Source organism: Doryrhamphus excisus, linkage group LG5 (assembly GCF_037039965.1).
Source record: "Doryrhamphus excisus strain RoL-2023G ecotype Guam linkage group LG5, RoL_Dexc_Guam_v1.1, whole genome shotgun sequence".
Lineage (NCBI taxonomy): Eukaryota > Metazoa > Chordata > Actinopteri > Syngnathiformes > Syngnathidae > Doryrhamphus > Doryrhamphus excisus.
In genome coordinates, this window is record NC_136361.1 from 5580841 (window position 1) to 5605984 (window position 25144).

Consider the following 25144-nt stretch of genomic DNA (forward strand, 5'->3'; position numbering starts at 1 on the left):
ATATTGTCGTAATACTGATCTAGCGCTTCCTGACCAATGTCTACTGGCATTAAACATGTGTCCTGAAACATGCAGTGTTGCTGTCTATCATGGAGCTGTTCATCTTCTACATCTAGAGGCGGTGTGACATCTACTGCAGGAACACTGTCCTCCACCTGAGAGGCATCAGGTTCCCTACAAAAGTCATTGACCCACTCCTCGTTGTACTCTATATCTTCATAATGCACATTTGACTCTTTTAAATATCTCAAGGCTTCTCGAATGTGCATGCTGTCAACAAAATGGTACTCGTAGTGTCCTTTGTAAGTTAACTTTCTTTTAAGCTTGACACGGAGCATAGAGCCTTCCATATTGGACCGTGGCAACAAATTTGTCGTTTCAACTACATTGGCCGGAACACAAGTCACAGGCCCATGGACACCATTTTGCCCCCCTTTAGGCAAAGCAAGCATTTTCATGAAGGGGATATTTAGTGCAATTAAATGCTGCTCTAAGCTGTTTAAGCAAGCTAGCTCAGGAGGAATCGGGTCTACACTCAAATTATTTGCAACACATTCAGGTGGGAATTCCCCTTTGCTTATCTTGTAATGGCAAGTGTAGCAAATCCACAGCTGCCCTCTACCAGACTCCACCAACAAACAAGGCACCGTGCACTCTGCACTACATTTGTGTAAATAATCCTCACTAATGCACGTGTTCACAAGAGAAGCACTTGCACTTTTGCTGTAATGCTCTCTGTGACACTGCAGGACCTGATGTTTAAACATCAACCTATGGCACACACAGCAGACAAACTGGGGCCCATTCTTAACTTTCTCTAAAAATTTCTCTACAACAACATCAAATTCTTCCTCTCGCAACTTTGCAGCATGCCTTTGTGTCTTCACATCTGCAATGACACTCATTTTATGTTCTAAACTACTGTGATATTTCTTAATACTAGCAAGTTTTACAATGGCCCGGTGCCTTGTATCTATTTTATATTTTTTGATGCTCTGCGCCTTGACTCTGTCTCTGTGCAAGCTGTCACTTTTATACTTTTGGATGCTACGTGTCTTGACTCTGTCCCTGTGCAAGCTGTCACTTTTATACTTTTGGATGCTACGTGTCTTGACTCTGTCCCTGTGCAAGCTGTCACTTTTATACTTCTGGACGCTACGTGTCTTGACTCTGTCCTGGTGCAAGCTGTCCCTTCTATACTTTGTGATGCTATGTGCCTTGAGTCTGTCCCGATGCAAGCTGTCACTTTTATACTTTTGGATGCTACGTGTCTTGACTCTGTCCCGATGCAAGCTGTCCCTTCTATACTTTGTGATGCTAGATGTTTTAACTATGTTTTGATGCACTACATCACTTCTATATTTTGTTACACTCCTTGACTTCATTCTCTGCCTAAAGACAGCTTCCTCTTTGTATTTTTTTACACTCAATGTTATTTTCTTCTCCCTTTCCAACATTTCTGCTACATATTTGGATCTTTGGGCCAGGGCCTTCTTCTTTTGAATATATTTGGATGGGCTTACACATGTAATCATGGACTGGCGTTCTTCTTTGCTTGGTTCAACAGCCCTATTCACATCATTTGAACCAATATCTTCACAAATTCCTTCATTGTCCAAATGCTTGTGAGACCTGGTATCATGCTGACTGCTATCAAGTGTACCACTTCGACAAATGCCAAAGCAATTTCCTAACAGGCCCTCATTGACACATGTCACACACTCGTAGTGATTACCACTCGAGTTGTCCAAATAAATCCCGCGACTGGATTCTGACGTTGAACTATATCTCAACCAACGACCAGAGTAAAAAGTAAAGATATTTATTCCTAAGCTATCGGCTGCAGCCTGAATTTCCACCTCAGTTGCCCAGCTATTGACATATTTAATTTTGGAAACACTAATATATTCTGCCAAACAACTGTACTCACTCCTGAGAAGCTTCTCGTAATCTTTACAGTGCTTTTCCATATGTTTAACCACATGGAGTCTAATTCTCCTGTGATTTTTCTGTGTGCCACTCACCGCTTGTGATATGGCACGGAAAAAACAGTTGCCGTCAGCAACAATGCTCTCCTTTTTACAAGGAGCTCCCAAGGGTCCAACACGCAAATTGACAGGCACAGTTTTAACTTCACTATCTATATTCAAAAGTTGGCACACATCTTGGGAGTCATTTTGAAGCATTGGACAAAAGGCATGCTGTGTGGTAACAACACTGACTACTTCGACATCAGATGCACATGTACTAGAAATGTCAGCCATTTTTAACTTTTTGGAAACATCAGTGACCTCCAAGTGACGTTTTCTATCAGCCACAACAGTCACAACAATACCAGCTAACTCAAAAAGTTTCTCTGTTCCACCAAACCCTGCAGCCAAATTGCTAATGTGTTTAGAAAGATCATCGAGACTACCAAAAGACAGAACAACACTGGTTCCATCACTGCACACCATGCCATTACAGCTGCGCGAGTGTGAATCCACCACACAATACTTACCAGCATCACAAATGATGGCACAACTACTTTGACAGACCGTAAAAATGCATGTGCTGTACTTGTCAAACATTGTTTGTAAAGCATTATGCAGAGTGACGTGAATCCCATTTTCAATATAATAGCCAGAAACTACATTCACATCACCTAAAGCATAATCTTCCTTCACACAAAACTCAAATTTGTGTCCAGCAATCACCTCCTGTTTGGGCAATTCTGTGGCACACAAAAAGTGTGATGGGTGACAAATTACGCCACGTTCCCTAAGAGTGGTATACAACTGATCGCCTTCAACAACAGCCATGTCAAGATCAGCAGTATCCCACAACAAGACATTTTTAATACAGTGTAAAGCAGTGGCACAGAAGGCAATCGCCATACACTGTGTTCCTGCATACTTAAACCTTGTATTGCCTTGATGAAATGACCCTTTTACCACCTTTTGTAACCCACCTGTTGGTACCTCCACTGGTGACAGTGAAGATACTTCATCCCTACCTTTTGGCGCAACTGCACAGTCAACAGCTTGGGCAGCCTTGGGTGTGCGTCGCATACGGAAACCCTTCTTTCGTGGCATCTAAAAGAAAACAATGAAATCAATGTCAGTTCCCACAATCAGAATTAGAAAAAGGTTTACTGCCAGGTATGATCAAACACATACTAGGAATTGGTTTTGGTGAAGTTGGTGCAGACATTAAAAAGAATGAAAAATACTAAATATACAGAATAAACAGTATAAATATGTATATGTAGACGGCTGCTTTTCAGGGTTTCTGTCTCCTAAACAGTTTGTTTCACCTCTCTCCTGAATGGAAAGAGTTGTCACTGAGGTGGATGGGGGGGGGGCTTTAAGGCAGGTCTTGGTGGAGATGACTGAAGCTGGACCTGTTGGGAGGTGTCAAGGGGGATGGTGGACATGACTGAAGCTGTTGGGAGGTGTCGAGGGGGATGGTAGCTGAACTGTCCTATTGTCTTTCAAAGCGGCAGTAGAAGTCGTTCAGGTCGTTGGCTAGGCCTCGATCGTTGATGGAGTGGGGGGCTTTAGGCTTGAGAATTGTTGTTGGAGCTACACTCCTATAGCCTCTTTCACCGCCTTGCTAAACTTGTACTTGACTCTTTGTACTTGTTTTTGTCGCCACTCTCGCATGTGTGGGGGTTTTCTCCGTGCACCCCCCATTGACGATGCAATATTGTCCATAAGCATGAGTGAGTGTGAATGGTTGTCTATATATATATATGGCTGGCAACCAAGATATATCCTGCCTCACGCCCAAATACAGCTGGGATAGACTCCAGTAGCCGCGGTAGAAAATGAATGAATATATCCATACATTTTGTGTACTGCTTATCCACACAAGCATTGCAAGCATGCTGAACCTACCCCAGCTGTATTCTGGTAAGGGGCGGACTACACCCTGGTCACCAGCAAAACCACAGGACACATATAGACAACCATTCACAGTCACATGCATGGCCACTGACAATATGGGGTGTGTGTGTGTGTGTGTGGGGGGGGGTAGCACCAGCCCCCCTCATATTTTGTGAATCTATTCAGGTGTGCGTTTGAGTGTGCACACGTACGTGTGGCGCTTTAGCTAAATGACTATGTTAATCATTGCAATCATTGCGTCGAAAAATGATACGCTATCTCCATTCAGCACAGGTCACAGAATCGTTACTTTTAGGTGTAAAATACTCCCATACTTGCCCGCTAACGGCTCGTTTAAGGTGCGGCAACAACGAATATAAATTTTCGATGTACAGCGTTAAGCTCCGACCGTTCGTGTATCCTGAACAAACGGCCTACGTGCAGCAGCACCGAATAGAACATGAGCTATATGGAGTTAAGTTTCGACCGTCAGTGTATGCCAAACACGCACTAATGACAACGTATAAATACATAAAATTATACATATATGGCGAAAAAGCCGAAGAAAAACCAAATGGAGTTAAGCTCCAACCGGACGTGTATTCCCGCGGATCGCGCTCGGCAGAGGGGCTAGAGTCTTTTTATCATCAAGCACGTTTTGTCCTTACAAATAAATATATTTCAATTTACTAAGTCTATTAAAAGAAAACTCACCTCTATGTCAACAGATGAAGTCCAACACAATGGAAAACTGCAGTTTCAGACGAATGTGAGTCCTTTGTCTTGATTCTGGCAATGCAAAAAGCGTTCTCTCTCGAAAAGCGTTCGTTCTGTTCGTTCGAGCAGAAAGAGTGAAGATAAGATCGCGCGAAGCGGTGTTTATAGACCCATGCACCACACCGTGGAAGAACTGACCAATCGTAGCTCACAAAACCAACTTGTCAGGCTCCCGCCTTTGGATAACTGACCAATCGGAAGTCACTCAAAAAACAACCTATCAGCGATTGTCTGAATGAATGTATTGTGAAAGTTGGGCGGGTCAATATTTGAAAACTGACCAATCGTGCCTCACTCACCTAACAATCGATCAGCTATTGACAAAATGTATATAGAAAAAACAAGCATGCCATTGCGTGTTCACTGTATAAAAAAACTGAAGTGCAACTATCGCCATAACGATGAACGGGACTCAGAAGACAACGTTATGGCTCGTCGGCAGCTCCATTGTGACCCGGCTGGAAAGACACGTCAGACAATATCGCCGTGACCACAATTTCGGCCTACCTTGCCAAGTCACCTGGCATGGACAAGGCGGCAGGAGGTGGGAGCATCTGGTGCCTTTTTTACGTCAGAAGTTGCAAACGGGAGCGACACCTCCACAGTTGCTGCTCATACACCTGGGCGGCAATAGTTTTGGCTTCGGCGGCCAAAATTGCCGGCAGCTTCTCCTCAAGATGATGGCGGATCTCGAATACATCATCCACTTGCTACCCGGCACAGTGGTGATGTTTTCTGATATCTTGCCGCGTTGGAACTGGCGTTACCAGACGGCACCCACAGGACGTGGACTGGACAATGCGAGGAAAAGGATTAACCGAGTCCTCGGCGGCTTCCTCCGACAACGCGGCATGAAGCGCATCCCGCACTCGAACATCTCTGTCCACGACTTGCTTGCCGACGGTTGCCATCTCAACGAGAGGGGAAATGAGACGCTCTATCTCAACTTCCGCCGAGAAATCGCTGCAAATCTGCAGTAGATTCACCACAACGGCTCTTTTAAGAGCCAACCACTTCCATAAAGAGCAAAATGTTCCAATGCATTCCACACACTGCAACGCACTGCTTCAGAATAAAACGTAAACAAATGGTTGTCGAACTGATCTAACCGATTAGAATGATGTACAAAATACTGCACTCAGAAAACGACCCAGAGCCTTATTAAATATAATGATAATATAGTTTACTAACTTAGTAAATCCTCTGAAAATCATTTAATCGCATACATAAATAAATGCTTAAGTCCGGCGCTTAAGCTTGGTGACGTAGACCGTCATGACGTGGCCCCATCGCGGCCAAATGGGTGGAGTTATGAGAGGTCTATCGTGCAGTTTCCGGCAACACAACACCAGCAAAGGTATCAAGACGACAAGTTATATGGACGACAATACATCGGTAAGTAAAGCACTTGCAATTTTTAAACTAATAGCGACCCCGTCTTCCTTCAAATACGCTGGGTGTTGTTTTTTTAATGTCACCGCTATTCTGTTGTGCGTAAGCTAACTTTAGCTATGTTTGCTAGCCACCGAATTGCTCAGCTAACATGGCTCGTTGGGCGAACATACTTTAACAGGTAACGGACCATCGAACCGGTAAAGTTAAGCTTTTAACCGCGCTCTCTTTGTGTGTACGCCGTGTTTTGCTTAGTTTTACTTTGTTTTTGTAACATGACGTGATGTCGATATGCTCCGACGGGAAGCTCTTGTGGGAACAGCCGAGGTACTTCTGGAGCTCATTACAAATTGAATACAAGAGTATTTAGCATTCGTTTTCTACCCCTCACCCACACGAAGGTCGCGGGGGGTGCTGGAGTCTACTTGGAATTAAATTTGCATGTTTTTGGAATGTGGGAGGAAACCGGAGTACCCGGAGAAAACCCACGCATGCATGGGGAGAACATGCAAACTGTACACATAGATGGGTAACATTATTCATTAAAATGATTTATTCATGGTTTCATATACAAAATATTAATTCTAATTATGAATTACTGCATGTTTTTTGTAATTATATTTGCAGATATAATTCATGTCAATGTGCATTTTTGGCAGGCAAGTGATTACCTCACAGCAATCGATTAGCAATCAAAAATGAATGCATGAATGAATGTGCATTTTAATTCATTCTTTACAACTGTGGATTTAAAACACAATCCAAAAACTATGTACATGAAATTAGACAGCACTTTTAAAAACAAACCATTGTAACACTGTTTATGCTCCTTTTTAAAGGTGGCGGCCCGTGGCCTGGCAATGTAGGCGCTGCACATTGGAGGATACTTCAAGAGGAGCTTCTCAAGCATTACCAAGTCAAGCACAGTATTTATGATTGTGGCTGTAAGTACCTTGTCTTCATTTAAGATGTCCTTGCTCCCTTAAAACATGGAACAGTGGTGAAGTGGTATTCTTCCTCGCTATCCTCCAGGAACTGAACCAAAACTAACTAATCACCAATTAAAGAAGAGAGACAGCCCAGTCATTAAGTACTTTATGTGCAGAACTTTTGCACATAGAGGAACATACGACATACAAATGAGCATCAGTGACATGGAGCACAGGTGGCCTACCTTGTTTAATGTCTCAAAGGTAAGTATTTGGATTTTTTGTGTTAAACACATTAAGGACTGTAAACAACTACTGTAGGTTTCACAGTTATACGTAAGTATGCACTTCACTTTTTGTTGTCACTGATTTTTTGTCTCTTCTTTCATATCTCTCTTTCAGGAGAGGAAGGTGCCAGAATGGAGGCGAAAGAACACCAAAACTGTTATCCTTGTTTCCAGCAAAGAAAAATGTTGTCAGAACAAGAATTCAAGCACAGACGAACATTCTATTTCAGGTATTAAAACCATCCTCCACCTATTCAATTTGTACTTTACCTGCAATAGTCATCATTCCAACTGTCTCATTCACATTTCTCTCCATTCTCTGTTCACATCATACAGCTGACATTTATCTTGTCTGACTCTCCCTCCTATTTATTACTCATCCTTTCCTCCAGTCTTTCTCAAAGGAGCTGTACGTATGTACGAAATTCACATCAAGTAAACAAAATATCGCACAATATGTCTGTCATCAGAGACTGAGAAAACATGTTAAATTGAAATAAAGATGTGACAACAAGCCTTCTGCAGGTGCACAGCGCACAGACACAATGTCAGGGCGGTGAAAGTAAAATAATAACACGCACAGCACCTGGCTGACATGACCTCTGCTTTTAGTTACTGTGACTGAGAGTAAGAAGCTAAATACTCGTCCATCCTACCTGCTTAAGCTACACAAGCCTGAATAGATATCACTATGACAACAGATACTGCCGCTTCATTCCTGCTGCTAGTTGCAATACAGATATTTTTATTTCACTCCAGCACCAGCCACAATAGCCACAATCTTACATACAGCCCCTTGAACAGTTTTTGTTTTTTTTCTTCCTTAGTTTTCTGTGCCTCAATCTCTCACATCCTTTGCACACCGCACCACAATATCCTGTTATATTCATACGCCTGGCAAAATTTTAGGTCTGAGTTTTTTTGCTAGCATCACCACTTACAAACTTCCCTCTTATTTAAATTATATATAAATGTTTGAGACTTAAGTTTTTCTAGTAAATCAAAGCACTGCTTCAATGTGTAGTGTTGCTTTTTGTTACTTTAAACACTTTCTGTCCGGCAGATGGAATCCAACATGAGCAAACAAGGGACGTTGTCATCCGATGCCTTATTGACTATCTTGCAGGACATACGAGTGCCCTATTCCAGGACTTTGAGGTTGGTATACTACTGTACTTTTTATGCTTTTGAAGGTTTTAAAATTTTAGCAAATGTAATCTCAAATGCACAGCTGCAGTACAGTTATTTTTCTTTATTGTGTGATGGAAAATTTTTATTTCACAGGTATAACATAGTTTACACATTGTGTGAATTACTTTACAGCCTTTTGTAGCACTTCAACATTTGCATCCGAGCACAACCTGCTGTCCCTTCAAAGATGGTGGCACAGCAGGAGGCTACCTGTAACCTGGGGTTGGGGGTAGTGTGAGATGAGTCATTCTTTGATCAAAGCTCTACCTACACAGTACAGGGGACATCAAGAGGTCCCACCAAATGGTTAACCCTAGGAGGTTATCTCGCATGGGTGTGACAAACTGTGCCAGAAGAAAGGGTGTGTAGACTAACCCCTATACATGAGGGTGGCATCGGGGGAGTGACATGAATGTCTCTTTTCTATTGTGATGTAATTCATTTGCATGCTAATGGAGTAGCAATCGAAAATGAATGCATGAATGAATGTGCATTTTAATTCATTCTTTACAACTGTGGATTTAAAACACAATCCAAAAACTATGTACATGAAATTAGGCAGCACTTTTAAAAACAAACCATTGTAACACTGTTTATGCTCCTTTTTAAAGGTGGCGGCCCGTGGCCTGGCAATGTAGGCGCTGCACATTGGAGGATACTTCAAAAGGGGAGCTTCTCAAGCATTACCAAGTCAAGCACAGTATTTATGGTTGTGGCTGTAAGTACCCTGTCTTCATTTAAGATGTCCTTGTTCCCTTAAAACATGGAACAGTGGTGAAGTGGTATTCTTCCTCGCTATCCTCCAGGAACTGAACCAAAACCAACTAATCACCAATTAAAGAAGAGAGACAGCCCAGTCATTAAGGACTTGATGTGCAGAACTTTTGCACATAGAGGAACATACGACATACAAATGAGCATCAGTGACATGGAGCACAGGTGGCCTACCTTGTTTAATGTCTCACGGGTGAGTATTTGGATTTTTTGTGTTAAACACATTAAGGACTGTAAACAACTACTGTAGGTTTCACAGTTATACTTAAGTATGCACTTCTGTTTTTGTTGTCACTGATTCTTTGTCTCTTCTTTCATATCTCTCTTTCAGGAGAGGAAGGTGACAGAATGGAGGCGAAAAAACACCAAAACTTTTATCCTTGTTTCCAGCAAAGAAAAATGTTGTCAGAACAAGAATTCAAGCACAAACGAACATTCTATTTCAGGTATTAAAACCATCCTCCACCTATTCAATTTGTACTTTACCTGCAACAGTCATCATTCCAACTGTCTCATTCACATTTCTCTCCATTCTCTGTTCACATCATACAGCTGACATTTATCTTGTCTGACTCTCCTCCTATTTATTACTCATCCTTTCCTCCAGTCTCAAAGGAGCTGTACATATGTACAAAATTCACATCAAGTAACCAAAATATCGCACAATATATCTGTCATCGGAGACTAAGAAAACATATTCATTTGAAATACAGATGTGACAACATGCCTTCTGCAGGTGCACAGCGCACAGACACAATGTCAGGGCGGTGAAAGTAAAATAATAACACGCACAGCACCTGACTGACATGACCTCTGCTTTTACTTACTGTGACTGAGAGTAAGAAGCTAAATACTTGTCCATCCTACCCGCTTAAGCTACACAAGCCTGAATAGATATCACTGTGACAACAGATACTGCCACTTCATTCCTGCTGCTAGTTGCAATACAGATTTTTTTATTTCACTCCAGCACCAGCCACAATAGCCACAATCTTACATACAGCCCCTTGAACATTTTTTGTTTTTTCTTCCTTAGTTTTCTGTGCCTCAATCTCTCACATCCTTTGCACACCGCACCACAATATCCTGTTATATTCATGCGCCTGGCAAAAATTTAGGTCTGAATTTTTTTGCTAGCATCACCATTTACAAACTTCCCTCGCATTTAAATTCCATAGAAATGTTTGAGACTTAAGTTTCTAGAAAATCAAAGCATTGCTTCAATGTGTAGTGTTGCTCTTTGTTACTTTAAACACTTTCTGTCCGGCAGATGGAATCCAACATGAGCAAACAAGGGACATTGTCATCCCATGTCTTACTGACGATCTTGCGAACATACGAGTGCCCTATTCCAGGACTTTGAGGTTGGTATACTACTGTACTTTTTATGCTTTTGAAGGTTTTAAAATTTTAGCGAATGTAATCTCAAATGCACAGCTGCATTACAGTTATTTTTCTTTATTGTGTGATGGAAATTTTTTATTTCACAGGTATAACATAGTTTACACATTGTGTGAATTACTTTACGGCCTTTTGTAGCGCTTCAACATTTGCATCCGAGCACAACCTGCTGTCCCTTCAAATATGGTGGCACAGCAGGAGGCTACCTGTAACCTGGGGTTAGGGGCAGTGTCAGATGAGTCATTCTTTGATCAAAGCTCTACCTTCACAGGACAAAGGACATCAAGAGGTCCACCAAATGGTTGACCCTAGGAGGTTATCTCGCATGGGGGTGACAAACCGTGCCAGAAAAAAGCGTGTGTAGGCTAACCCCCATACATGAGGGTGGCATCGGGGGAGTCACATGAATGTCTCTTTTATATTGTAATGTAATTCATTTGCATGCTATTGAGTAGCAAAGTTCTCGCCAAGAGGCCACTTTTGGCCAGACACCTACAGACCGCCATGCATACTGTTTGTTGTCTGACCCCTTTGTTTTGCAAAGGTAATAAAAATCACCAGAGCTATGTATTTATTTCAGGAATTTCGTATCCTACTTAGGATGATAGAAATTTTTCCACAACAATTGCACACAAAGATGGAACTGCTTTTTGTATGCCATAAAACACATATGTCAGAGTCAAGTCCCACAGGCCACATCAAGCCCGCAGGAGGGTTTTACCTGGCCCGCACGATGATATTAATCTATTATTAAATTCGGCCCGCAGATAAACTATACTACATTTCCCACAATGCAACAGGGACCCGCAAGCGGGAGCATAGCGGGAGGCAGCTTAATTTATTCAGCAGTCATTCTGCATCAGTCATTAGCACAACAGCAAAAGTTATTTTATAGATGCCCATCAACAATGGCTAAATGAATGGTGGACTATGAAAACAGGGGCTTTCAAACAAGGTTGGAGTTGGAGTACATGTCACAGAGGTAGCTGGAAAACCTGTGTGTCTTCTATGTGGAGAAAGTGGCAGTGATGAAAGAATATAATATGACACTGCTGAAATTAAAAATGACTGACAAAGTCATAAGAAAACATTGCTTTATTTATCCAATCATATTGTAATATATTTGTTATGTTTTCAGTAGGTTAAATCTTGGTTTTAATGAAGATTGGACAGTCCGGCCCTCAACTTATGGCCATATGTTTTATTTGGCCCTCCATCCACTTGACTTTGACACCCCTGCCATAAAGCAGCTGTCGACAAAAGAACAGAGTACGTGCTATTTCTCTTGTGAGATGCAAGTTGAACGTGAACTAACAGCTGTATATACAATGTCTGCAGGGTGCCGGGAATGGATCAACCAGCATTCAAGAAAAGATAGCATAGTGATTGAGTGCAGCACCATCCACAGCACTCTTGGGAATCTTAGCCAAGCCTGCTACTATCTGATGGGACTGACGTATGCACAAGACCTCCGATTCCCCATGACCCCATCATCCAGTTTTATGGTGTTCCAGAAAGTACTGCTGGATCTGGATTTATGGAAACCTTTCAAAGACTTTGCCAACGAAATGTTGTTGCCTGGCTCCCGTAATATGAATGGTTGTTTATCTATATGTACCCTGTGATTGGCTGGCCACCAGTCTAGGGTGTACCTCGCCGCTTACACGTAAACAGCTGGGATAGGCTCCAGCACCCATGAGAACAAAGCGGTAGAAAATGAATGGATGTTTTTGGCTGATTTCTGACTGATTTTTAAGTATAGAAGTTTCATGTGTTAATGTTTATTAAAGTGTCTTAATGTCATCACAATGTCATTCTTTCTGCATTTCAGCCATGTGCTGCATCAATTTCTGTCAACTGCTCATATGTTCATTTTGATGTTGATGTACCCTGAGGTTATATACTTCAAATGGACATTTCTCAAACTATGTCCAATAATGATGGCAAGATGACACCCCGTGAGGCTTTGAACCATTTCAATCAACTGGTTTGACAAATGATTCATTTCTTGAAACTTCATGTGCACACGAAACCACCTGCTGGCCTTGGATAGAATTACAGACGGCTGTATCTTCATGTGTGACGCATTGAATGCTGATCTGTTTTGGGTCTTGGATATGATTATGTACTACAAAACATTGCAGAACCACTTGATTAACATAAAAAGCGTAAGATTAAATATACAGTATATATAAAATACTGAATGTTTTATTGTCCATCAATGCCGTGTATCGTAATATAGCTAGCTTCATCATGATTTTATGTCACCTGGCTGCCATGGTTTCAGGGAAAGTGCTTGTGTAACTAAAAGATGTATGCTTGTGTAACCTGAACAGAATATAAATGATATAATTATTTTTTTATTCAATAATATTTTTTTCTTAACAATTTTGGGTTTTAGGCGATTCCTCTTTTTTGATACATGTCGACTATGAATCGACAAACTATCCACACGCTCAACAGACTGACTCTCACCACAAAACCCCACATTTTAATGTTTAAGCCTGAGGGGTTTATATCGCCGAGTGATAGGAAAACATCGCAGCAAATTCTAAACGTTTTCCGGAATCCGTCACGTGGTACAGCCGGGCAGCGACGCTTCGGACGTCATCGATTCAGGCCCCTACCCCCAATGAATCAAACCTCAGTCCACGCTTCCCGGAAGTGCCCACTCAATAACTCGACACACGCTTTGAGGCCCCGACACCTCTTGTAAAGTCACTACTGTTCAAAGATAAAATAGATATTTTATCTTTGTCAAAGGAGATTAATACATGTTAGCGGTTATTTACATGGTTTTTGTTTGTTTCATATATTGACTTGAAGTACTGAAAAAGACTAAAGCAATATACATTATACATCATCAAGTTCATATTTTTTCTCTATTTGATAGTCCATTATTACATTCTGTTAAAAACAGAGTAAATGTAGCAGATTTGTTTTGTTCTATGATAAATAATCATCTCATTTTCATTTACAACTTGCTGAGATTGTGATGTTAAAACATCATTACACATGGTAACTTGCGATATATATATATGTGTGTTTTTTTCTACGGAACTGTCACTCTTTCAAGGAGCAATTGATGTGCAGTTCATGAGTAAAAAATATCACATTCATTAAAAAAACAACAGAAATAGTGTAATAAACGATTTATTGAAATAACATCAACGAATTCACACACAAAAAACAACAAAAAAACAATTTACAAAAATAAACAAACATATGAACATATGAACAATAATTTTGATTAAATGATGGGGGGGTTTATGTTTGAGGGGAAACGCTGGTCTCCTCCGGGTCGCTCTGCGTGCCGCATTCTCTTTTTTCTGTATATTAGAAACAAAACTACTTTAGTGATACACACTGAACCGCATTAATAGATCAGAAATGACATACATTACATTTATGCATGAACTTTCTCACCATCTCCAAGAAAAACACTTGTAGCCTCGGCCACCTCAGCTCTTTGCAACGCTGGTTCGAGACGAAACTTTAGTTTTGCTATTTCGGCTTTTTGTCGCCTGACTTCCACCTCCTCTTTCTTCCTCTCCTCCATCTCTTTCGACACGTAAGCCATAATAATATGGCTTACTTCAATGCTCTGCCGATGCACCTCCGCCCGGGGCAGAGTGTGGTCTCTGCATAAATACTGCACAAATACAATCAAAAATACATTATGTTCAATACTTTGTAAAGATATACGCTATCGTTAACGACAGTGTTAAATAGCTAATTGCAAGCTTTACTTGAAAACATTAACACATGAGCATGATACTTAACTCTGTAACAGTAGATTGTTTGCAATTAATGAATGTAACAACATTTTTATAACATCTTTGTAGGATTCATACATTGTAGAACTTATACACATAGGCAAATATGGTAAATGATCACATCGTTCAAGTGACAACAATATAAATGACATTGTTACTTATTTTTATAATGTTATCAGTCAATACAACAGAAACATTTACGATTGCTTTTACCATAAAAACAATACAAATGACTTACACTCAAGAGCTGGCATTGGCTCCGTATTTCGGCCACCTCTGGGTCGTCAACGACGCTCAGCTTTGCGGGAGAGGAGAGATGTGCCATTCTATACCGAAAAAGAAATACATCACATGTAATATACCCACATTTGCTCAAACATTATTTGCACACGTGTAAAATGCACTTCAATTTGAGACATAAATTAATTAGAAAGGAAAAGAATCAAGTACTTACTTCGCTGCAGTAATATCGATGGACAATGACAAAATGGCCGTTTTCAAACTGTCCGATGTCAGTAATGCAACCAACATCCTGAACAGGTGTTTCATTCGGAAATTGCAACAGGTCGTCAAAGGGTCACGGGTGCACCGTGTGACAGTTCAAACCAAAGCCAGAATTGAAAAAAAAGGTTTGGCGCCGTGCCATGTCCGGAGCGGCGAAGACTGACGCCCACCAGTCAGGTGTCCATCAATATCACGCCCATGACATCATCGTAGAGTGTTATAAATAAGAAGCCATTTGGTCGGTTTTTTTTCCACCATTGTCGCCTCACGATTTACACAGCTGAAAGGTAAGTGCTTTCTTATTATTTGCCCTCATTTTGACCATTGAATGCAATTCATGTTTAAGTCAAAGTAAACATCTAATCATTTTATTATCTCTTTTTGTGTCTAGAATGGCCAGCTCTTCTCAGGCGAAATCGCCCACAGCCACCAACCCGGAGGTGCAAGCTTTGCGCACCAAATGTCAATTATTGTGTGTAAGTATTTGGATGATTTTATTCGTTCATATCAGTATTATTCTAATGCGAGAAAATATTTTATTTTTCTATAGTTCTACATTTCAACAAAATTATGTTTGATATTGTGCATTTCGATGTCCGTGTACACTTCATTTTGTCGTAAGAAACATGTTGCCATGGGTTACCATCAATTACTGTCAATAATGTATTGTTATCTATCTGTTTTGACAGTACTCGTGCCAGGACCCATGCGTGTCCCGGGAAGACTTGTATTCACAAAGTTACGTGCTGGCCGAGACCTTCATGGGCTTCGCTGCCAGACGTATCAGAGGCAAACGGCTGATGGCGGAACAGGTTGAAAAAAATCAAGCCACCATCAGCCAACTCGAGAGAGCCTTGGCAGAGGCTACACACCGAATTGAAGCGGCAGAGGGGCAACATCAATTGGACCTAAATGGTGAGATATTTCATATTTCATTGATGACAAGTTATATATTGTGTTGATGTTGCAATATTGTCATGTTTATGCGTAACATTATATATGATTCTGATGATGTATTGTAGTTGTAAATGCGGTGGATGTTATAGTGTTTCACCGCTAGATGTCACTCATGTGTTATTTCTTCTAAACAGACACCCGTGACTGTGCCACACAAACGGACGACGAAAAAAAACCCGGAAGACAGGAAGAACGTCCAGAAATACCACGTCCGGAAAAAAGAAAACATAAACAAAAATAAACATCCCCCCTTCATCAAACATGTTAGGTTATTTGGCGACTTCAAATTGTCCATAGGTATGAATGTGAGTGTGAACGTTTTTTGGCTGTATCATTAATATATTGTTGTTGTTATGTTGTGCTTTGGCTTGTTGAATTTTTGTATGACACATAATTAAACATGTTCTGTTTTGTTCGTACGCGACTTGGTTTAAATCTTTTTAGCTTTCATCCATTATCTGGTATTCCACACATGTTGGTTATTTTTACAAAGCTGGTCTTTATTCATTTTGACACACGTAATAAGGTTTAATTAGACTTTACAAAACAAAACACACCAACAAATACATTGCTCAGACATCTCACTTTGCATATGAACTTCACCCATGAAGTACTCGTGGGTGTTAAAAACCACTGAGAGAACCTGAATATGCCCATTTGCTTGAAAGGGATGTTTCCGGTAAAGACATTACTCATTATAGGACCTACAACAAAGTCTCAGGAAGCGGCTGGAGCGCTCCACATCGCCCCCTTCCGGATAAATATGGTGCATGGTGAAATCCGCTCAAGGCGCCACTGTTTTTTCTACCGGACACGCCGATGCCGGGTGCTGGGTCCTAGCGCCCGTCGTTTCGCGTGCCCGTCAACTCTCGCGCACCCCCAGTGCCATAGGGTGCGGTATGTTCAATTGATAGGAATATTTCGTTGCGCCATGAAATGTGGGCGTGGCGGGTCGCTTTGCATGCTGAGCAGATTGTAAACGTTACTAAGTTAGCTCCACAGTCAGATCTTCATCGTACTTGGTACATGTGATCATGGCCCCACCTCGACGATCCACATAGGTCACTTCCTGATTTCGGCGCAGCCCCCCCTATTGGCAACAACTAACCTAACAATTAGTCTTCCTCTGGCAAGAGATTGATCAGATGGACATAAAGGTCACAAGGTCACTGACTGGCAGTCTGGTAAAGACTGTTGATGGACCGTGATCTGAATAAAGCACACGTGGTGGGCGTGGCCTGTCGGCGAATGCTCAAACCTCGCCATTGACCCTCAAAGGGTCATAACTAGCCTGCAGAAGGTCGCATGTGGTTGAAAACTTATAGGGGGGTCACAATCCAGGCCTGAGGGCCCTGGTGGGGCCCCCATATGAAACCAAGCCAAATTGACTCACTAGCGCCACCTACAAGTTTTAAAATAACTATCCCTCACCTCCCTTTGCACAGATCATCATGATTTTCAAAGGAGACATCACTCATGATAGGACGCACAAAAAAGTCTCAAGAACCCATGTTCAAAAACCGACAGGAAGTCGGCCATTTTGCTTGGCGCCGTCCATTTGGGGGCGAGTGGTCATATCTCGCTGAACTCTTCCGAAGGAATTCCATCAATGGACACTACACAAATGGCCAATGTTAACATCAGAAGGATTTTGGGCGGCTCTTAAGGATGTGGGCGTGGCACGCCTTCAAACTACATTGTTTGGATTCTGGCCTTGCCTTGAAGCATTGTATATCAAAGTCAATACACAGTTTGACTGACAGACTGATGATGTCAGTTGATGAACTATGACGTGTGTAAAGCACATGTGGGAGGCGTGGCCACGGCAATTGGTCAGCCTTCGCCATTGACCATCGAAGGCTCATATTTTGCCCGCAGAAGGTCACAGGCTGCTGAAATCTTACACGTAAGGTCATAATCCAGGCCTGAGCGCCCTGGTGGTGCTCCCATGTGACACCAATCTAAATTGACACACTAGCGCCACCTAGAAGTTTCAATTCATTATCCCTCGCCACCCGTTACACGTATCACTATGATTTCCGGTGGAGACGTCTATCATGACAGGACGCACTTAACGCTCCAGAAGCCATGTTCAAAACACAGCGCCACCAACTGGTGGAAATGTATATAGCCGTAACTTCCTTCCACATGGTCAAATCAGGCCCAAATTTTTTCTGGTGGTCTGGGGTACCCTCTGGTCTATGACTGTGTGTGTACATCGACTGTATAGCGCCACCAACTGGTGGAAATGTATATAGCCGTAACTTCCTTCCACATGGTCGGATCAGGCCCAATTTTTTTCTGGTGGTCTGGGGTACCCTCTGGTCTATGACTGTGTGTGTATATACGCTATAGCGCCACCAACTGGTGGAAATGTATATCTGCCGTAACTTCCTTACGCACGGTCGGATCGGCCCCTAATTTTTTCTGTTGGTTCGGGGTACCCTCCGGTCCGTTACCGTGTGGGCCAACCACTCTATAGCGCCACCCACAGGCGGAAACGTATATCCGCCGCAAGGACCTACCGCGTGGTCCGATCGTCGTGAATTTTTTTATGGCGGTTCGCGGTGTCGGACGGGACGTGACCGCGCACCCGCCTCGCCGCCGCTGTCGCCCCCTCCTGGCGGAAAATTGCAAGTGCCGTGACTCCCTTACCGCTTATCCGCTCGCCGCGGTTTTTCGTACGGCGCGTCCGCGCGCCCGTCCGGTCGCGCGCGCGACCCCGACCCGCGCGTACCCCCGACCCGCGCGTACCCCCGAGCGCGTCGGGGTGCTCGAGCCCGCTCATCACTGCTTGCAGTTTTAATTAGGGCTCGAGCACTGACCAGTGCGAAAGCCCTATTGTTATCGTTCCGTTTATTATTATTATTATTATTATTATTATTCTGCCAACCGTCGGCCTTTTTGAGGGCCTCAACATGCCCGAAAACTCACCAAATTTGGCGAGCGCATCAGGTCTGGCGAAAAATTTTATATTTTATGGGTTTCAAATATCATGTTCCAAAATTGCCTCTCTAGCGCCACCTTGAATTTTAAAAAAAATTAGCCCCCGACACCAGTTTCACCTATCGTCACGAAACTCGGTGGAGACGTCTATCGTGACAGGACGGACCAAAAAGTCTCAAGAACCCATATTGGAAAATGAACAGGAAGTCAGCCATTTTGGATGGCGGCGCCCGTTTTTGTGCCAGAAGTTGGGGTCGTATCTCGACGAACTCCTCCTAGGGGGTTTGACCAAATGAGTCCGTTGTTGCATCAACGGACACTAGACGGATGGCCGACGTTAAATTGCGAAGGATTTTGGGATATTCCCTACGATGTGGGCGTGGCACGCCCCCAAATTTTGCCCTTTTTCATCTGCCCCGGCCTTGCACGCTGAGCGTAACTGTAGACGTGAATAACTTGGCTCCACGTGGTCAGATCTTCATCATACTTGGTACATGTGATCATGGCCCCGCCCCGAAGGTCCCCGTAGGTCACTTCCTGATTTCGTCGCAGCGCCACCTATTGGCGACAGGCTAAAGGCGTGTCATCTACATGAGGCCTTTTCTGCCAGGAGATTCATCAGATGAACATCAGGGTCACAAGGTCACTGCCTGACAGCCTGGTGAAGCCTGTTGATGGACCATGATGCAGGAAAAGCGCACGTGGTGGGCGTGGCCTGGCGGCGAATGCTCAGACCTCGCCATTTACATAGAAAAGGTCATCATTCGCCCGCAAAAGGTCGCATGGGCTTGAAAGCTCATAGGGGGGGTCAGAATCCAGGCCTGAGCGGCCTGGTGTGGCCCCCATATGAAACTAAGCCAAATTGACTCACTAGCGCCACCTACAAGTTTTAAAATAATTATCCCTCGCCTCCCGTTGCACGTATCGGCATGATTTTCGGAGGAGACATCGCTCGTGACAGGACGCACAAAAAAGTCTCAAGAACCCATGTTCTAAAACCAACAGGAAGTCGGCCATTTTAGGTGGCGGCGGCCATTTGGGGGCGGAAGTATGGGTCGTATCTCGACGAACTCCTCCTAGGGGGTTTGACCGAATGAGTCCGTTGTTGCATCAACGGACACTAGACGGATGGCCGACGTTAAATTGCGAAGGATTTTGGGATATTCCATACGATGTGGGCGTGGCACGCCCCCAAATTTTGCCCATTTTCATATGTCCGGGCCTTGCACGCTGAGCGTAACTGTAGACGTGAATAACTTGGCTCCACGTGGTCAGATCTTCATCATACTTGGTACATGTGATCATGGCCCCGCCCCGAAGGTCCCCGTAGGTCACTTCCTGATTTCGTCGCAGCGCCACCTATTGACGACAGGCTAAAGGCGTGTCATCTACATGAGGCCTTTTCTGCCAGGAGATTCATCAGATGAACATCAGGGTCACAAGGTCACTGCCTGACAGCCTGGTGAAGCCTGTTGATGGACCATGATGCAGGAAAAGCGAACGTGGTGGGCGTGGCCTGGCGGCGAATGCTCAGACCTCGCCATTTACATAGAAAAGGTCATCATTCGCCCGCAAAAGGTCGCATGGGCTTGAAAGCTCATAGGGGGGGTCAGAATCCAGGCCTGAGCGGCCTGGTGTGGCCCCCATATGAAACTAAGCCAAATTGACTCACTAGCGCCACCTACAAGTTTTAAAATAATTATCCCTCGCCTCCCGTTGCACGTATCGGCATGATTTTCGGAGGAGACATCACTCGTGACAGGACGCACAAAAAAGTCTCAAGAACCCATGTTCTAAAACCAACAGGAAGTCGGCCATTTTAGGTGGCGGCGGCCATTTGGGGGCGGATGTATGGGTCGTATCTCGACGAACTCCTCCTAGGGGGTTTGACCGAATGAGTCCGTTGTTGCATCAACGGACACTAGACGGATGGCCCACGTTAAATTGCGAAGGATTTTGGCCCGCTCCATAGGATGTGGGCGTGGCACGCCACCAAACTTTGACCATTTCATATCTGGCCCTGCCTGGTGTCTGGCCTTGCCTTGAAGCAATGTACATCAAAGTCAATACACAGTTTGACTGACAGACTGATGAAGTCAGTTGATGGACTATGATGTGTGTAAAGCACATGTGGGGGGCGTGGCCACGGCGAATGGTCAGCCTTCGCCATTGACCATCAAAAGGTCATCATTTGCCTGCAGAAGGTCACAGGCTGCTGAAATCTTAAACGTGAGTCCTTAATCCAGGCCTGAGCGCCCTGGTGGTGCTCCCATGTGACACCAATCTAAATTGACACACTAGCGCCACCTAGAAGTTTCAATTCATTATCCCTCGCCACCCGTTACACGTATCACTATGATTTTCGGTGGAGACGTCTATCAAGACAGGACGCACTTAACGCTCCAGACGCCATGTTCAAAACACAGCGCCACCAACTGGTGGACATGTATATCTGCCGTAACTTTCTGATTCATGGTCAGATTGTCTTGAAATTTTTTTTGGTGTGTTGGGTCAATCTCTGGTCTGTTATACTGTGTGTACATAGACTGTATAGCGCCACCAACTGGTGGAAATGTATATAGCCGTAACTTCCTTCCACATGGTCGGATCAGCCTACAAATTTTTCTGGTGGTCTGGGGTACCCTCTGGTCTATGACTGTGTGTGTACATAGACTGTATAGCGCCACCAACTGGTGGAAATGTATATAGCCGTAACTTCCTTCCACATGGTCGGATCAGGCCCAAATTTTTTCTGGTGGTCTGGGGTACCCTCTGGTCTATGACAGAGTGTGTACATAGACTGTATAGCGCCACCAACTGGTGGAAAGGTATATCTGCCGTAACTTCCTTACGCACGGTCGGATCGGCCCCTAATTTTTTCTGTTGGTTCGGGGTACCCTCCGGTCCGTTACCGTGTGGGCGCATACACTCTATAGCGCCACCCACAGGCGGAAACGTATATCCGCCGCAAGGACCTACCGCGCGGTCCGATCGTCGTGAATTTTTTTATGGCGGTTCGCGGCGTCGGACGGGACGTGACCGCGCACCCGCCTCGCCGCCGCTGTCGCCCCCTCCTGGCGGAAAATTGCAAGTGCCGTGACTCCCTTACCGCTTATCCGCTCGCCGCGGTTTTTCGTACGGCGCGTCCGCGCGCCCGTCCGGTCGCGCGCCCGACCCGCGCGTACCCCCGACCCGCGCGTACCCCCGAGCGCGTCGGGGTGCTCGAGCCCGCTCATCACTGCTTGCAGTTTTAATTATTATTATTATTATTCTGCCAACCGTCGGCCTTTTTGAGGGCCTCAACATGCCCGAAAACTCACCAAATTTGCCGAGCGCATCAGGTCTGGCGAAAAATTTTATATTTTATGGGTTTCAAATATCATGTTCCAAAATTGGCTCTCTAGCGCCACCTTGAATTTTAAAAAAAATTAGCCCCCGACACCAGTTTCACCTATCGTCACGAAACTCGGTGGAGACGTCTATCGTGACAGGCCGGACCAAAAAGTCTCAAGAACCCATATTGGAAAACGAACAGGAAGTCGGCCATTTTGGATGGCGGCGGCCGTTTTTGGGCCAGAAGTTGGGGTCGTATCTCGACGAACTCCTCCTAGGGGGTTTGACCGAATGAGTCCGTTGTAGCATCAACGGACACTAGACGGATGGCCGACGTTAAATTGCGAAGGATTTTGGGATATTCCATACGATGTGGGCGTGGCACGCCCCCAAATTTTGCCCATTTTCAAATGTCCGGCCCTTGCACGCTGAGCGTAACTGTAGACGTGAATAACTTGGCTCCACGTGGTCAGATCTTCATCATACTTGGTACATGTGATCATGGCCCCGCCCCGAAGGTCCCCGTAGGTCACTTCCTGATTTCGTCGCAGCGCCACCTATTGGCGACAGGCTAAAGGCGTGTGATCTACATGAGGCCTTTTCTGCCAGGAGATTCATCAGATGAACATCAGGGTCACAAGGTCACTGCCTGACAGCCTGGTGAAGCCTGTTGATGGACCATGATGCAGGAAAAGCGAACGTGGTGGGCGTGGCCTGGCGGCGAATGCTCAGACCTCGCCATTTACATAGAAAAGGTCATCATTCGCCCGCAAAAGGTCGCATGGGCTTGAAAGCTCATAGGGGGGGTCAGAATCCAGGCCTGAGCGGCCTGGTGTGGCCCCCATATGAAACTAAGCCAAATTGACTCACTAGCGCCACCTAGAAGTTTTAAAATAATTATCCCTCGCCTCCCGTTGCACGTATCGGCATGATTTTCGGAGGAGACATCACTCGTGACAGGACGCACAAAAAAGTCTCAAGAACCCATGTTCTAAAACCAACAGGAAGTCGGCCATTTTAGGTGGCGGCGGCCATTTGGGGGCGGAAGTATGGTTCGTATCTCGACGAACTCCTCCTAGGGGGTTTGACCGAATGAGTCCGTTGTTGCATCAACGGACACTAGACGGATGGCCGACGTTAAATTGCGAAGGATTTTGGGATATTCCATACGATGTGGGCGTGGCACGCCCCCAAATTTTGCCCATTTTCATATGTCCGGGCCTTGCACGCTGAGCGTAACTGTAGACGTGAATAACTTGGCTCCACGTGGTCAGATCTTCATCATACTTGGTACATGTGATCATGGCCCCGCCCCGAAGGTCCCCGTAGGTCACTTCCTGATTTCGTCGCAGCGCCACCTATTGGCGACAGGCTAAAGGCGTGTCATCTACATGAGGCCTTTTCTGCCAGGAGATTCATCAGATGAACATCAGGGTCACAAGGTCACTGCCTGACAGCCTGGTGAAGCCTGTTGATGGACCATGATGTGTGTAAAGCACATGTGGGGGGCGTGGCCACGGCGAATGGTCAGCCTTCGCCATTGACCATCAAAAGGTCATCATTTGCCTGCAGAAGGTCACAGGCTGCTGAAATCTTAAACGTGAGGCCTTAATCCAGGCCTGAGCGCCCTGGTGGTGCTCCCATGTGACACCAATCTAAATTGACACACTAGCGCCACCTAGAAGTTTCAATTCATTATCCCTCGCCACCCGTTACACGTATCACTATGATTTTCGGTGGAGACGTCTATCAAGACAGGACGCACTTAACGCTCCAGAAGCCATGTTCAAAACACAGCGCCACCAACTGGTGGACATGTATATCTGCCGTAACTTCCTGATTCATGGTCAGATTGTCTTGAAATTTTTTTTGGTGTGTTGGGTCAATCTCTGGTCTGTTATACTGTGTGTACATAGACTGTATAGCGCCACCAACTGGTGGAAATGTATATAGCCGTAACTTCCTTCCACATGGTCGGATCAGCCTACAAATTTTTCTGGTGGTCTGGGGTACCCTCTGGTCTATGACTGTGTGTGTACATAGACTGTATAGCGCCACCAACTGGTGGAAATGTATATAGCCGTAACTTCCTTCCACATGGTCGGATCAGGCCCAAATTTTTTCTGGTGGTCTGGGGTACCCTCTGGTCTGTGACTGTGTGTGTACATAGACTGTATAGCGCCACCAACTGGTGGAAATGTATATAGCCGTAACTTCCTTCCACATGGTCGGATCAGGCCCAAATTTTTTCTGGTGGTCTGGGGTACCCTCTGGTCTATGACAGTGTGTGTACATAGACTGTATAGCGCCACCAACTGGTGGAAAGGTATATCTGCCGTAACTTCCTTACGCACGGTCGGATCGGCCCCTAATTTTTTCTGTTGGTTCGGGGTACCCTCCGGTCCGTTACCGTGTGGGCGCATACACTCTATAGCGCCACCCGCAGGCGGAAACGTATATCCGCCGCAAGGACCTACCGCGCGGTCCGATCGTCGTGAATTTTTTTATGGCGGTTCACGGCGTCGGACGGGACGTGACCGCGCACCCGCCTCGCCGCCGCTGTCGCCCCCTCCTGGCGGAAAATTGCAAGTGCCGTGACTCCCTTATCGCTTATCCGCTCGCCGCGGTTTTTCGTACGGCGCGTCCGCGCGCCCGTCCGGTCGCGCGCGCGACCCCGACCCGCGCGTACCCCCGACCCGCGCGTACCCCCGACCCGCGCGTACCCCCGACCCGCGCGTACCCCCGAGCGCGTCGGGGTGCTCGAGCCCGCTCATCACTGCTTGCAGTTTTAATTAGGGCTCGAGCACTGACCAGTGCGAAAGCCCTATTGTAATCGTTCCGTTTTTTATTAGGGCTCGAGCACTGACCAGTGCGAAAGCCCTATTGTAATCGTTCCGTTTTTTATTATTATTATTATTTTTTTTTTTATTATTATTCTGACGAAAGGACGGCCATTTTGAGGGCCTTAACATGCCCGAAAACTCACCAAATTTTGCAAGCGCGTCAGGTCT

General features: G+C 44.8%; 1 protein-coding gene and 1 long non-coding RNA gene across 4 annotated transcripts in view; one reads left to right on the top strand and one right to left on the bottom strand.

Annotated features, from left to right (window-relative positions):
- The window catches only part of ncf2 (neutrophil cytosolic factor 2), a 198776-nt gene that overhangs the window by 25364 nt on the left and 148268 nt on the right, over nucleotides 1–25144 (bottom strand). The gene's annotated exons all lie outside the window — the stretch shown is intronic.
- The window catches only part of LOC144898505 (uncharacterized), an 81479-nt gene continuing 63482 nt past the window's right edge, over nucleotides 7148–25144 (top strand). Inside the window, exons 1-3 of the long non-coding RNA XR_013627383.1 lie at nucleotides 7148–8409; nucleotides 9054–9160; nucleotides 9249–9409. This is a non-coding gene — a long non-coding RNA (uncharacterized LOC144898505). The remainder of the gene's footprint in view (nucleotides 8410–9053; nucleotides 9161–9248; nucleotides 9410–25144) is intronic.